We start from the raw sequence: 11,084 nt of genomic DNA, 5'->3' as shown, positions 1-11,084 counted from the left end.
CCAAGTTTATTCTTCAAAAGAAGAAAAAATAATAATAATAAAAAAAAAACTCCAAATTTATAAAATTTATGTTTTTTTGATGTGATCTTCTTATTATTTCAATTTATATATATATGTTATTTTTAAATAAGCACATGTTATTTTATACATGCATGTTGTTTTTTATATTCAACATTGATCATTTCACTGTACTCTACATTTATGAAATTCATGTTATTTTGGTGAACTTATTATTTCAATTTATATAAATGTTATTTTAAAATAAGTACACGTTATTTTTTACACGATTTTGGCAAAATAACACAAGTTTTATGTAAAATAGTATGAGCTGAGATTGAAGTAAATAACATATTGTTTTAACAAAATAACACAAGATTTAAATAAAATAACACAAGATTTAGACAAAATAACTCAAGCATATATTGTTATGGTCGTATGGAGTACCATGATTTGTACTCTAGGAGTATATAATACTAACTATTAATCCGGTTTTACATTGATTTTATTGAAAAAAAAATTCAAATCTAAAGAAAATCAATTATCATCTATCATTAATACTTCAAAAGCGATTTCAGAATACTAGTTTAAGTGACTATTTTATTTTTATTTTTACTTTTATTTTTATATAGACTAATATTTCAAATACGATAAAAATAGTGAAAAATAATACTAGTATAGTATTATCTCGAAGGTCATCTCAAAATAATATAGTACTACTTTAAAGACCATCTCAAAATATTCAGACATCTCAAAATAGTTCATGTGACTAATATAATCCGAGTAGACAGAATAAACTATTTTGAAAGATGCTACTTCTTCAGTGATCATCTAGTACTACTTCAAAGGCCTAAAGGGGCCATCCTTAGGTAAATTTCTTCATTCTTATCCATATCCATATATTCTCTTGCAAGAATTTCTTCCTTTACATCTTTTCCAATTATATTACTATAATTATTCACATTTGTTCCCCCCTTTATTCAAATTTATTAAAAAAAATCTTTTTCTACGTTAAAAAAATACAATCCATCTATCTATCTATCCATCCCGCCTATAAATTGGCTATCACAACTCAATTCTACACATCTTCAACTAACCAACTAAATACATTCAACAGTTTTCCAACTCTCAACTTCCCTTCAAAAAATATATATATATATATATATATATATTTTCAAAGAAAATATAATGGATAGAGTAAATGAGCTAGCAAAATCCAAGGCAGCTGTAATTTTCACAAAGAGCTCAGACTGCATGAGTCACAGCATCAAGTCCCTCTTCTACGAGCTAGGAGCTAGCCCGGCAGTGTACGAAATAGACCGTGATCCTAGAGGTCGAGAGCTCGAGATGGCATTGCAGAGACTAGGGTGTAAGCCTACAGTCCCTGCTATCTTCATCGGTGGCATGTTCGTGGGATCAGCCAAGGATGTTCTTGCTGCCCATCTCACTGGCTCTCTTAAAGACATGCTCATTGCTGCTAAAGCTATTTGGTTCTAGCAATATAAACATCCAAAAACAAGGATGTATATATGTACTTTTTTTTTTAACCTTTTGGTTTGAATGGAGGAAATTTATGGCCTCTGGTTTGGAAAGAGTTGAGCTAGCGCGCGCAGTGCAGCATTTTTCGAGGACTTTTCGTTTTTTGTAAGGCCTTGATACATAGCTGCATTTTGTGAATAACAATGTAATGTAACAAAAAGAGAATTATGAAGTAAGGCTTCCGAGATGTTCTCTGTCTCGTATATTTGTGTGTTCTTTACCGTTATTTTTCCATATAATTTTGTACACGACTATATTTTTCCTTATACATCATCGGGAATTCATAGTCAAAGTTGATGTACTTTGACTCAAAAAGTTATATGGGGCGAACAATTAGGGACAAAGGGAGTACAATATGTTAAAGTATACGTAGATTTTGTTTCAGGTGGATTTTGTAGGATTAGGTGGTATAACATTAGGAAAAAGTCAACTGAATTACCAGCAGTTTATGTTACAGAGATGAGAACGAAAATCTGCCACAGGATGACAGGGTAATGTCAGACGGCTATTTTAATTAAAAGTTTCAATGTTTTTGGTCAAGAATGAAGGGCTGGAGTATATATACCCATGTATATTAGAGTGTCGAGGATCATACATGTGTATTTAAAATGAAATAAAAATGTGTAATAGATAAATGACAACTTCTTAGCCTCTAGTATTGATAGTCATTATTGACGAGTAAAAAAAAATCTATTGATACGAACCAAAGCCTAAATTCTAATTGGTCCGAAATAAAGTATTTTGATATAGAGTGCTTATCAATTAATTAAGCATAATTTAACCCCAACAAGATTTATTAAAAAAAAAAAAAACATAATTTAACTCCAACAAGATTTTATCAGCTTCATTGATGACTTGCAGTATTAGAGGTTGAGAATTTCTCAAACTTTATGGTGTTTCAGATAACTCAATGATAAATAGGCTGAATTTCAGACGTCCAATTTTGTAACAATTTCTTTCATAGAGAAATGGATGCCAATATAAGGTTAATTTTCTTTTACAAAACGAATTTTTCTTGATTTCCACTGTTATGAATTGATGATGCATGGCCAAGTTGACAGGCAGGGTAATTCATTTGGATTATTTGTGTATCTAATTCTATTTTCTTAATACCAATTCTGAATTTCTAAGGAATATAAGACGAAATGTTGACACATATCTCGGGATGACTTTTTATGCAATTTCATCTAAAAATGACTTCTACTTTTTCATATGATGAATTTTGTTTGACACGTATATACATGATGACATTCTAAGGTAAATGAGGTGACTATTATTCAATAATAGGGGGCCTATGCTAGATCGAGTGGTAAATTCAAATTCCTCTTAAACGTACACGTGTCTTATTCTAGAATGCTTTTATTCCCGATGTATCTTAGATGATTAGTTAATTTACGGACAAATATGTAAGTTGTGACTTGTAAACGCATGGGAAAGTGGGTAGAATATCTTGATTCACTAGACAAAGAATATATTGTACTGTATTTATGCATCAAATGCATGTCCTATATGTTTTCTTAATGATGTTTTCTTAAAAGCAATTAAGAGAGATATTTGCACTCTTTATATTAAGCATTTCAAGGGTTATCTAGAATCCTTTGATGATACTAATCCAGGGATGACTTATAGTCCTTTAGGTCAGATCATGTGCTTGGACGACTGTTTCGTGTAATATTATTGTTTCGATCTCCAATCAGGCCGCGACAGCATAAGTGACTACAAATCAGAAAAGAGAATATTTAGCCATATATGATTCTTGATTGGAGCATTATAAGTTCAAGCTTTCGCGCTAAGACAGTGGATGGCTCTTATTAATCTATATGTTCCACTTTGTTAAACGTAGGACCAGAAATGTGATATAATACTAGTTTAAATATAGGATAAGAACACATAGATTCTTCAGCAATTGCTATATTGTGAGTTGTGACAGGTATCATTTCCAAAAGTGACCTTTTTCTGTTAAAAGATGTATGAAGCTTCTTCATTACAAATTAGAATTTGGGAAAAATAAAATATGTAATGTATGTTAAGTAAGAATTAGTGAAGGCTTAATATATTAACTTCAATAACATAATGTATCATATTTAATTTTGTTACTTCTATGAGTTTATTAATGTACTGATCACAAAGTAACAAAGGCATGTAATCTTCAAAAAGTCGATTTAATTGAGCAGGATCGTTGTAGGACAAGGTGCACCAAAGGTGAAAACTCGCAGTAATCTACTATGCACAAATCCAACAGACCGTATTGTATCTTAACTCGGCTAGGGAAGGGCTTGAATGCTTGACCATCCTAGCAAGAAAAAAAATCTGAGAGACGAAAAGTGATGCAGACATAAGCCAGTGAAATACTGACATTCTACAAGTGGGAATGCACTAACAGTTATCCAGTAATGCTAGTTTTACAACTTACAAGTAGATGCCAGTATGCCAATTCGCCCGCTATTATACAGGAAAAGTTGAATCTCATTTTGTAAGGGAATTCTACTTGTCTCCTGTTTGATCGGTGGTGAAATCGACAGGCAAAAACAGTTCAGATTCTATACCTTCATAAAGCATATTGACTTTTTTTGTATTTGTGTTTTGAGTTTTTTTCTCAATGATTTATGGAATATAACTCCTAAGGCTATGCTTGGTTAAGAAGATTGACATCGACCTGGTAAATAGTCTTACTTCTTACTTGGATCAAACCTAGAAAATACGTCACGTATGAGTTGGGATTAGTGTACCTCATTGAAAAATAAGAGATCATAACTAACATAATCTTGTGTGGATACTTTTCCTATCGCCAATTGGTTTCAGGATCAAACCCCATGGGGCTTTTATCACTATACAATCAGCTTTCAGCTTTCAAATCATATATACTTAACTCGTCTCATATGTTCAATAATCGTTTCACAGGTCTAGTACATAATACTCCGCTTGCCTTGGAACTTTGATGATAGTGCTCGTATATGTTAACTCCCTCTGCTTGTGGTCTATATCGACAGTAGACATTTTCCGCTTGCCTTGGAACTTTGATTGTTCCTTATGTCAGCATTGGGTACACAGGTCCATTATTTGAGACTTTTTTCTTCAATTCCCGCTTACTTTGAGGGCATATAATACTTTGATATCGATGTACATAGATCCTTCAACTACTAGGTGACCCCTACTCTTTCCAAGTGACCACTCATCGAAAAAAAGTTGAATGAAGCTTCTTCATCACAAGTAAAATTGAGAATTTTTCGAATTCACCACGTCACACGAGCACCTTTCTTTAGCATCTCTAAGGCCTCCTATTCTGACATTGGGTTGACATTCCTTATTATCATGATGCTAGAAGCTTGGTACCTCAACTGTGCATCTCCAATCGATCAGTGAAAACTTTATTCTATCCCATCCAATTTCTCTTATCATTTCGATCTTAAAATAAGAGATCAAATACATCTCCAACGTTTGGCAAGATAGGAAAGAGATTAAAGTTGAGCACATGCATGCATAGAAACATCAAGAATCTGATGTGTGTAAATGGGATGAAGAATAACAGCCATAATATCGACGATTCTAAAGGTTACTGCCTTATCCAAATTTACCAAATTGCGTGCGTAAGCAATTATAATGACTGGCTGATCACTCTTGCTCTCAAAGGGCAGAGAGATTTTTTTGTTAGCTTGGATAGGTAAGTTTCAAAAAGAACAAAATCATTCCATTTTTTTTTTTTTTTTTTTTTTTTTTTCTGATTTCAAAAATGAAAGTGTCTGATACCTGACAAATGATCGCGAATAAGTTTATTAACATACTCAGCTTCAGAGTTCTGCAGATAATAGTATACCAGAGATTAACATCAGAATTTTCTAATGAAAAACATGAAGAATTAATCCTGTTTTACAAAGGAGCACATTCTTTCTGCTAATACTACAGATGACGTTTGTGTTTTCTGATACCTGATACATGACAGTCAGATTATTTTTGTACTCAGCTTTGGACTTTTGAATATATTACAATGTCAATTGTCAAAGCTTAGATGCCCAACAGGGAGAAAAACAGCACGAAGAAGAATTAATCTTGTTTCATAATACAAATTTTTAAACAAATATTTTTTCTGTCCACCAAAATATTCGATTAATCAGCTCAGTTGCCAACAAGATTATACAACGCCAGAAATTACAATTATTAGTTCAGCCAACTTATCTTTAAGGAATTTAAGCAAGTGAAAGCCCAAATAGTAGTACTGAATGCAATTTGCCACTTTCGGTACTTAAATATTAGTACTGAATGCAAATTGATCAAATTAGCAAACAGGAATTAGATCTTTCAAGATATCACCTAAATAACGGCCTTGAAAAGACTAGTCTATCAAAAGGAGAATATTTCCTTGCTAACCAACTCGCCACAATGTTCTTTCATAATCCAATGAAGTATAATTAACAAACTTAATGGACATCAAGATATACCATGTTAAAAGAATGGTTAATACAATCTCTTCAATGGATTATCATTAATATGGATTCCATAGAAATTCTTAAGATTTTGACTTTATTTGATGCTGAATACAAGTAGCATTCTGATACTGTAAATCACAAGGTGGTCATTATCAAGCCGAAAATATAAAGAAAAACTAAAGTATTTGTGTTCCTTATCCTTACCACTAGTATTTTTTCCTCAACAACTGGGTTCATAGCGCCCCTTATATATATTGATACCTAAGACCGCAGTAGTATTCAACCACAACACATTTCAGAGAAATACAGTCGCACAAACAAGTTTATTCTCTTCATCATAATACTTGTAGTTTTTATAATGGATAGACTAAGTGAGTTGGCAAAGTCAAAGGCAGCAGTGATATTCACAAAGAGCTCATGTTGTATGTGTCATAGTATCAGTACACTATTTTATGACCTTGGTGCAAGTCCCGCGGTCTATGAGCTAGACCAAGAGGCTAGAGGCCGAGAAATGGAATGGGCACTACAGCGGTTAGGCTGCAGCCCTACTGTTCCTGCAGTGTTTATCGGTGGCAAGTTTGTGGGGTCTGCTAAGGATGTGCTTGGAGCCCACCTTAATGGATCCCTTAGAGATATGCTTATCGAAGCGAAAGCTATTTGGTTCTAGTTTAGTGATGACATAAATATGGTACTAGACCATCATATCAAAAGCTTAATTTTTTTTTGTGAGCTTTTTGATGATGATCACACCAATGCTGTGACTTTGTGTTCTGTTTGTCAAATATCTAAGTGATTTTGGAAGGGCGTAAGCCATTACTTCCATATATTAGCAATATATATCATCCTTGCTTATGGGATTAAGACTTTGATTGATTGATATATCATCCTTGCTCCAAAATCTTGTTACACAGTTAATCACAAGAGTGACAAAGCTCAAATAATTGAGCACCAACTCAAATTTATGTGGTACACTAAACTATATTCCTAGAAATGCCAAACCAAAGTAAAATCTTAGTTTTCATCCACCACCGTGACAGGATATTAGTAACTATTAGCCCATGACAGTCTAGTATGTAACAAGTCATAACAGTGAGTTATTTTTAGACTAGGTGAAGTATTTTGTGATTGATTAACTATATTTATCATGTAAATTTAGAGGACATAAAACATACTTCTACAAAAGAAAGCTTGCTTTCTTCTGAGCAGTGAATTAACTAGAACAAATATCAGCTGTGTTTTCTAGTGAGTTTTATGTCTGTATAACAAGGAATTCTCTGATGTCAGAGTTTATTCGAAGAGCATCAGAGCAGAGGGAGGTCTGTCCAACTGAGTCAGAACCTATAAAATTAGGATTATCCCAGAATTACCCCTTCGATGTGTAAGTCAAATAACTGTACTAGAGAGAGTCTAAAGAGAGAAAGGGTATGAGTGTACTAAGCACCAGATGAGGGATATCATTTTAGTCTGCCTGCCACAAGTTTGGGCAGGCTCTGGATTGGACAAAAGCATTTAGTACCACACATGAAGCATGCATGAATTCGTACGCAGATCATGTGTATGGTACGAAAAAGAAGTATATTGCATCATTTGATAAACATTACAAGTACAGTTCCATTCCAAGACTGTATACCTGAATGTTCCAAATGAAAAGGTGGACTGATTGTTCACTTATCTAAGTTCCTTCTAAAGAAGGGATGAACAAACTTTCTGAAACCCATCAAAAGGGCAGATTTCTGAAGCTCATCCATGGAAATAAGGGCCTAGTGCTAGGCCCTGCTCTCGGACTATAGGGAATATATCTTAGGCCCAGGCCCAGGCACAGGCCCAGGCCAAGGCCATTCTCTATACTAACTTGGAAACCAGGCTTGGATAATAGAAGGTAGTCTTTTAAGTTGGCAAACTCACCTTAACTACATACTAGCAAATAGCAAATAAGAATAGAACTTTTACCATTCTTGCCATATTCTTCCCTTGCTTGATCGCATAAACTTTGTCATCCCACAGTTTGTAAACAATAAAACAGAAAAATGATTGTTTGGGTCCAATTTACTCCAATTGTGTTGGTCCAAAATATTCAATTATCTAGCCCAAGGCAAAGGTTCAACTCTCCCAAGTCATGCCAAGTCAATCAAAGGCCCAATCAACGTAGCAAGCCCATTGGACCTCAAGGCCCATCTCTCCTATTTGAGCGAAGGTATAAAAGCCATCATTTCCCTCTCTTTACATTCATGCACATAAAGCCTTAAGCAATTAATACTCTTGCATAGCTTTCTCTCACTAAACACTGTATTGAGTTTGGCATCGGAGGGGCCTTTCTCGGCACAACCCCCTAGGCCAGTTTACGTGTGTTTGTTGTGCTGGAAATCCTCAGCCCAGCCATCATTTGGACCGAGATCAGTCTTCTGCCCCCACAGTAAGGACCTCATCCGAAGGTCCCATTGTTTTCACCCGAATTAAGTTGGCGCTGTCTGTGAGGAAGACATTAAAAAACAAGCCAAAAATCAACCAATCTTTGCACCCTTAGCAACATGGCTAAAAATCGCAAGAATGGTAAAAAGTGCCAAAACGGTGGCCCTTCGTCTTCAAGGAGGACCCCAACCTCGACGGGGGAGATCACCGCCTCCATCACCTTCTTCAGATGCACCTTCCTCGGAGAGGGCTGCGTCTGACAGGGCACCTCGAAGAGGTCACAATCTCCATCCAATCATTCTCGACGGAAGACTAGCTCATACCGACCGAACGAATCCGACGCTAAGGGTCCAACTCGAAGTGTCCATTCTCGTTCTCAGCCGAGGACGACTCCTCAATCAGGACCCTCTACGGAGGAAGTGGCGAGAGCCATGGCGGTCTTTATGGATTTCATGAAGTCCTAAGCGGCAACTTTCCACCACCTACCCGTGATTACTCACCTATCCGGTAGAGACACCTGAGAAGGAGGATTGGTCAGGAGATGGATGGACAAGCTCCATCATTCAAGGAGCTAGACGACAAGTGGGACGAGGACACTTGGAGGACTGAACGGGAATGAAAGAGAAACCCGCACTTCTTCGAAGAATCTAAACCCCGCAACACCCGCAGCTACAAGAGCAGTAACTCCGCCTCTGCGAGTTCTTCGAAGAATCTGAACCCCACAACACCCGCAGCTACAAGAGCAGTAACTCTGCGTCCGAGTCTGCTCGCCGAAACGTTCATGAACGTCTCGGCTCTAGGGAGATGAGCGTGCATAGCCGCCTCATACCCCGAGGAAAGCGAGCCATACCCCGAACTGTCTCAGCCGAGGACAAAAACCACTTCCACCTCTCTGAGAGGGAGAAGCGAGGTCTCTTCGGCTGGACAAAAGGGGAAAGTCGTGATGGTTACCACCAGCTCACCCTTCCAAAGCTGGATTTTGGATGAGCATGTGCAGACGATGAAAATCCCGGCACACAGTACTTATGATGGTACTTCGGATCCGAAGAACCACATTGCCTCTTACGAGGGGCACATGTATCTTAACCCTAGGTCCGAAGCGACCTGGTGCAAATATTTCTCGACTACTCTAAAAGGTGTTGCAGAAACGTAGATCACCAAAGGAGTGATGGAGGGCTCGACAACCGGTTGGAATGACCTTTCCAAGAAGTTCAAGAGCAAGTTTTCTACGACAAATCGCCGAGAGAAAACAACTGTAGAGCTAATGAGCCTGCAGCAAGGGGAAAACAAGAACCTCTGAGACTATCTTACTCGCTTCAGCAACGAGTCGTCCAGAATCACAAGTCTGGACCAAGGGTTAGCCGTTTTCGCATTGGAACGGGCTGCAAGCTGATAAGTTCCTTGACTTCATGGTCATGCATCCTCCGCAGACCTTGGAGGAAGCCTTGGACGCCTCGGATAAATAAAACCGAGCCGAGGAATGGAAAAAAACAAAAACCCAGTCCCACACTGGGGCTGGGAAAATAAAACAATAGCAATCCGAAGGCTAAGGCCAGAGGAAAGGGAAGGCGAAAGCCTCAGAACCATCCTCACCAACTGAGTCGAAGAAAGAAAAGTCTACCCCGTATGCGGGTAGATATGAATCATATACTCCTCTCACACTTCCACGTGCTAAAATCTACAACATAACGAAGGATGAGCAAAAGTACAAAAAGCCGAGGCCACTCCCATCATGGCATCAACAAAAAAACAAGGACCGATGGTGTGAATTCCACGAGTCACCGGGACATCACACCGAGGACTGTATCCAGCTGGGGGATCAGATTGAGGATAAGGTCCTAAAAGGTTACATGAAAAAAATCTCGCGGAACACCGCGAAGAGAAAAAGGTCGAGAAAGACTCTCGACAAGATCTAGACTTCCCAGGAAAAGCACAAAGGATCAGGAAAAGGAGCACCCTGACATTTATGTCATTTCTGGAGGAACGAATTCTCAGAGAGAGCGGAAACGCCAGTTGAGGGCCTTGACCCATCAAGTGAACCATACTGACATTCGAGAACCTAAGTCTCCGGTGCTGAACTTCACATTCATAGCCGCAAACTGCCAGGGGGTGAAATTCCCCCATGAGGATCCGCTGGTTATCATCACAATAGCGGCCAACCACAATGTCTAGCGAACCCTTGTCGACGGTGGTAGCGAGGCGAACATTTTGTTCCGCAAGGCCTGCAACCAGCTGAAGTTAAAGACCAAACATCTAAATCCGGTACCCTACCCGGTATCAGGATTCAACGGGTCTACAACATATCCTGACGGGAAAATCACTCTTCCCGCCACCATTAGCCGCGACAAAGCAGCCAGGAACGTCATGGTCGAATTTTTGGTCATAACGTGATCAAGGGGAGACCCATGATTCACGATGTTTAAAGGGTAGTCTCCACGTATCATCAGCTGATGATTTACGTTTCAGACGCCGGCTACCCTGAAAGAATCCAGGAGCCAAAAGGAGGCCCGAAGATGCAACTACCTCAAGCCATCTACAAGTCGTTCCGACAACGACGAAGATGAGGAGGATAAAGAAAAAGAAAATGATCGAAGCGCAGAGAAGCAAAAAGGCTTAAGTACTTTGGCCAAGGAGCCCCGTCAAAAGAAAAATCTTCGGGGAAAGAAAAGGCTGGTTCCTCTTCTGAGCCGAAAGACTCAGAACATTAGCCGAAGT

The 11,084-nt window shown here is 37.9% G+C and overlaps 2 pseudogenes; both read left to right on the top strand.

The window, feature by feature from the left end:
• Positions 1-1,070: 1,070 nt before the first annotated feature.
• On the top strand, positions 1,071-1,739 carry LOC145582210 (glutaredoxin-C11 pseudogene; annotated as a pseudogene).
• Positions 1,740-6,318: 4,579 nt separating this feature from the next.
• LOC145581149 (glutaredoxin-C11 pseudogene) lies at positions 6,319-6,627 on the top strand (annotated as a pseudogene).
• Positions 6,628-11,084: the final 4,457 nt, after the last annotated feature.

The sequence above is a fragment of the Chenopodium album genome, chromosome 15, assembly GCF_948465745.1.
Source record: "Chenopodium album chromosome 15, dcCheAlbu1.1, whole genome shotgun sequence".
Classification (NCBI taxonomy): Eukaryota; Viridiplantae; Streptophyta; class Magnoliopsida; order Caryophyllales; family Amaranthaceae; genus Chenopodium; species Chenopodium album.
The sequence above is the reverse complement of the archived record's forward strand: the minus strand, read 5'-3'. Positions and strand labels throughout refer to the sequence as shown.